The following is a 5,739-nucleotide window of genomic DNA, read 5'->3' on the forward strand; positions in this document are numbered from 1 at the left end:
GGATTGAATTTTACCGCCGTGCCCAGCAACCTGGAGAGACGTTCGACGCGTGGTACACATCCCTGAGGGAGTTGTTTCATGCATGCAACTTCTCCGGGTTGGATGTCTGTTCGACATGCTCAGGGCGTATGTGTCAAACATGCCAGCAGTCGCTCCAGGCTAACACGGATGAAATTCTGCGAGACCGCATTGTTACCGGCATCCTGCAGGATGACGTTCGACACAAGCTGCTGGCAATGAAGGATCTAACCCTGGCAACCTGCGTCGACCTATGCCGCGCCGAGGAGGCTGCCAGTCAAACCTCGTCACGTATCCCCAGTCAGGCCACTGGAGACGCGTCCGTGAGTGCCGTTCGTTCCAGCTATAAGAAGCAGAAAGGAATGGCATCCAAGCAAGCTCGAGCACCCGCAGCCAAGGATTCCAAGTCTGGCAGCAAGCCCTCGCCGGACAAGTGTCCCAACTGTGGCCGCACCGCTCATAGCAAGCGACCCTGCCCTGCTGCGGATCGCAAATGCAACGGCTGCCAACGCACCGGCCACTTCTTATCCATGTGTCCGTCTGCTTCCAAGAGGACTGTTGGTCAGCTGAAGCTGCAACGTGCCGCGTCCTCCCATGAAGGGGCTACCATAGCCGTCAACACGCAGCTCGTGTCTGCGGACAAGCCAACCAGTTTGCGCTGGCTTCCTGACACCGGCAGCGACATCAACGCTATTGGCCCTGCACACCTCGAATTCCTCGGAGACTTTATTGAGAATCTGCCTCCCGACAAGGATGTTGTGCGCACCGCTGATGGCGCACCCTTGACCAGTCTTGGCAAGATCCAGGCGACCTTGACGCTCGATTCCGTCACACACGACACCACACTGCACGTGTACAAAGGCCTGGATGAGGCACTGCTATCCCGCCAAAGCCTCTGTGCCTTGAATCTGTTGCCTGCTTCTTGACCCTCCGTGTTTGTCCGTTCTGCCCGTACTGAACCCAACACTGCCCAGCAGCTCCAACAGCAGCTTCTGGAAGAGTTTGCCGACGTTTTCGACAGCTCACAGCTTCCACCAATGGATGGTCCGCCCATGGACATTCAGTTGGACCCAGGTGCAGAACCCAGCTGCGTCCGCACTGCTCGCACCATACCGTTTGCCTACCGGGATCAGATAAAGTCCCAACTGGACAGTATGGTCGATGATCGCATTATCGAGCCAGTCACAGAACCCTCTGCGTGGTGCCATCCAATCGTTCTCGTTGAGAAGAAGGGCACTACTGAGATGCGACTGACTGTGGACCTTCGAAAGTTAAATGATCAGGTACGCAGACCCACCCATCCTGCTCGTACACCACATGACGCAGTGGCAGCCATCGGCAAAGCCCGCTACTTCACGAAGCTCGACGCCCGACATGGCTATTGGCAAGTCCCGCTGTCCGACGATGCCAAGCCGCTCACCACCTTTATCACACCGTGGGGGCGGTACCAGTTTCTTCGCAACCCGCAGGGCCTTGTCTCGGCTGGTGACGTATTCAACTCCCGTACCGACGCAGCGTTTGATCGCCTCACCAACTTCGTAAAAGTGGTTGACGATGGTCTTGTGTACGATACGAAAGTGACGACTCATTTCACCCACGTTCGTGACGCTCTGCTCCGCGCCCGTCAGCACGGCATTACCCCGAGCGCCAAGAAATTCGTCTTCGGCGTCCCAGAAGTCGACTACTGTGGCTACCATATCAACACGGATGGTTACACCGTTGACAGTGACAAGACGGCAGCCATCACTGATTTCCCAGTACCCGTTAATCGCACTGACGTCCGCTCATTCTTCGGGCTAATCAACCAGTGTAGTGATTTCTCGCCCCGTATCGCACAGCTCAGCGACCCGCTTCGCCCGTTGCTGAAGTCCACGAATGTGTTCCTGTGGGAGTCGGCACACACTGACGCGTTTAACGCCGTCAAAGCTGCCCTGGCTTCTCCCCCGATATTGTCGTTCTTTCAGCCTGGCCGACCGCTTCGGTTAGAAACTGATGCGTCCGTGAAGAACGGACTTGGTTATGTTTTGTGGCAGCAGCAGGGCGACACCTGGTGCATACTCCAATGTGGAAGCCGGTCCCTCTCTGATGCTGAGACGAGATACGCCGTCATTGAGCTTGAATGCCTTGCGGTTACCTGGGCAGTACGCAAGTGTTCGATCTATCTCTCCGGTGCTCGGTTCGAAGTTATTACCGACCACCGCCCGCTCATCCCTATTCTGAACTCCTACTACTTGGATCAGATAGAGAATCCCCAGCTACAGCGGCTCGTCCTGAAACTTCGGCCCTATCAGCTACACGCAACCTGGCGGAAAGGCACGGATCATGCTTTCCCTGACGCTCTGTCCCGCCATCCAGTCAGCGACCCCTACCCTGACGATGAACTGGGTGAGAGTACTGCCTCTCAGGGCGCTGCTATCCGTGCGTGCACGCTTGATACGTCTGGTGGCCTGAAGTACCACGCGCTCCGCTCCGCCGCCCAGGCCGACGCTGACTACCAGTGCCTAGTTCAGTTCATCGTGTCTGGTTTCCCTGCTAAGAGGTCCCTCATGCCTGAGTCACTCCAGCCGTACTGGAATGGTCACGAGCACCTCTCTATTGACAGTGGTTTAGTGATGAAAGGACCCCGTCTCTTGATTCCCGTCGCTCTCCGGCAGCGTGTCTTGTCTGATCTGCACGCATCCCATCAAGGATTGACGCGCACGAAGTCCCGTGCCCGGCAGATTGTATTCTGGCCACGATTGTCAGCCGACATCGAGCATGTTGTCCGCAGTTGTGACAAGTGCCGCCTGCACAGCGCCTCACAATCGAAGGAGCCACTCCGTGTGGACGATCGTGCTCCAGATCTGCCATTCCAGCATTGCAGCGCCAACCTGTTTGAGTGTGAAGGCCTGCAGTATCTGGTGTATGTGGATCGACTAACCAGCTGGCCCTGCGTTGCCAAGCTCGGACGCACTGCCTCCTCTGCAGACGTCATTTGGTCTCTTCGCCGCTGGTTTCCTGACATTGGTGTCCCCGAGGTACTTACCAGTGATGGTGGCCCTCAGTTCCAGTCCCATGTGTTCGCTAAGTTCTGTGATACCTGGCACATCCGTCATGCTAAATCCTCTCCCCATTATCCGCAGTCGAATGGACTTGCCGAGAATGCCGTGAAAGCCATGAAGTCGCTAATTCACAAGACCAATAATAATGGCGACCTCGACGTGGATTCCTTTCAACGTGCGTTGCTTGAGTGGAGGAATACCCCGAACGCCACTGGTCAGAGTCCAGCCCAAGCTCTCTACGGCCGGCCTCTGTCGTCTTTTGTGTTTGCCCACCATTCCAGCTTTGCTCCTGCATGGCAAACACACGCTAATGAAGTTGACCAGCGCTTATCACACTACCTGGAGTCGACTCAGCAGCATTACAACCGCTCTGCTCGGTCCCTTCCTCGTCTGTCTCTTGGAGCACATGTCGACATCCAGCATCCCCGGACCAAGTTGTGGTCAGCTCATGGCTCAATCGTAGCCATTGGTCAGCACCGGGACTACTTGGTGAAACTTCCAAGCGGCCGCATCTATTGGCGCAACCGCCGTTTCCTCCGACCAAGAGTCTCTCCTACACCCCCGCCAGCGGCAGCCGTCCCTACTGTTTATGCTCCAGACGCTGCACAAGGCCAGACACCAGTTGCCTCTATTGCCCCTGGTGTACATGCCCCAGCACAGCCTGCACCACGCCGCAGTCATCGCCATCGGCAGCAGAATGTCCCGTTTAATGTGATATCCACACGCGGACAATCTTATGACTGATGACTTTGTCCTCATTCTGTTTCTGCTCTTCTGCCGGACCTATGCCTGTTGCTGTTACTTATGCACTTCATTGCTGCTGTGTGTTTTGTTTTTGTTTGTTTTGATCAGATAAATATGTCTTTTATCTCAGAAGGGGCGTGGTGTATCCATATATGTTCTGCCTGTTGTACGCATTGCCCTTTTGCACTCGCGTGTGTACGCATACTAGTACACACATGCATCACGGTTTTCTGCCTGTCCTTTGCTATGGACAAGAAGTCTTTTCTCTTTGCCTTCTGAAAGATAAGTCACAAACCCTACCTCGTGTGTTTGCGTTTGTTGACACAACAGCCAATAGCTACTCATGTACATGTATACGTATGCTGGACATGACATCATGTACATGTATACTCATGCTGGACATGACATCATGTACATGTATACTCATGCTGGACATGACATCATGCACATGTATACTCATGCTGGACATGACATCATGTACATGTATACGCATGCTGGACATGACATCATGCAGGTCCAAGCAATGCACACGTGCATGGCCTCTGTTAAAACTATCTGTTATCACCTTGCACATTTGTTTTGCTAGGGCATGCCACACTAGAGAGAAAGTGTGAAATTCCGAGTGATAGTTTTTTTCCCTATACAACATCACTCATGTTCCTGAATCAGCCATTATCTACACACTCCACTGATGAGCTCTGTTCCTGTGTTGGAACGAACCGCTGTCTGCTGGGTCTGAATATCAACATCTCAATGGGATTGTCTTCGCTATGGTTAAAACTTAAAAATAATGAATCGTCCTCGCTATGGTTGTGATGTGAATGGGTCGGCCATCAGCGAATCGGGGAGTGGATGTTTGCCTGATATTTACTGGGCGAGTTTGTGGCTAGATTCTCACCATAGAATTACATTCTAATGTATATGTTTAGATCTGCGCTATGTCTGTGTGCATGTGTGTGCTTGAATTTGTTATTGTATTCCTTTTTGTTAATGCACTTAGATACATGGGGTTGATGGCCAGTGCAAGCAGACGGTTGGCGTCGAGGGAAGAAACTGTGGAGAGTTCTATGCCCCAGACGCTGTGCATGTAACAGATGATGAACGAGTGATCATTGCTGATACTGGTAACCACCGACTACAGGTATGGTGTTGGTGTTTCGCTACTGTTGTACTTGAACACTCCACATCCTACAACCTGCACAGAGGCAAAAACATCTAGGTTCTGTCTACCCCTGCTCTGTCTACCCTGCCCATTCCACCCCTGCTCGATCCACCCCTGCTCACACATACATGTACATGGCGAACTCTCACGCGCACTTACACACACACACACACACATGCACACACACACACACATGAACACACACACATGAACACACACACACACATCCTGATCCTGGTCCTGGTATACACTGCCATGTAGGTCACGTGTTTCTCGTTGAGCGAGACGGAGACGAGAGGAGACATGAGCGTTGGTGACGGGATAAGTCGTTTCGCCTCTTGAAACGCCTCTTGCAATTCTGACATTGCAATTGGAACTTGTCCCTTTCATCAGCAGTTGGACGCCTGGTGGATCGGTTGCAGTTGTGGATAGCAAAGCCCCGGATCGACTTACAGCAACGTTCACCAATGGAACAGTGAGCGGGACTGCACGGTTTCCGAATACATAGGCGCACAGGTGAAGAGCTTGTGGCATTGGCAACATTCGGGGCAGAACAGGACTGGGTACAGCGATGTTCTGCAATGCCACCCGCACTCCGAAACTATCGGTGACACTGGGAGCACTGGCGGCTGTTGGCTTGCTGCTGGACTGGTTTACGCCGTTCCATGATGCACTTGTGGCGGGCAATATCTTACTGCCGAGCAAAGCTTGCTTGCTGTCACTCAGATCGTTCCTGCGCTGTGTCAAACCATGACTTGTCGGCGATGTTTATTC

Source organism: Sycon ciliatum, chromosome 5 (genome assembly GCF_964019385.1).
Source record: "Sycon ciliatum chromosome 5, ocSycCili1.1, whole genome shotgun sequence".
NCBI lineage: Eukaryota > Metazoa > Porifera > Calcarea > Leucosolenida > Sycettidae > Sycon > Sycon ciliatum.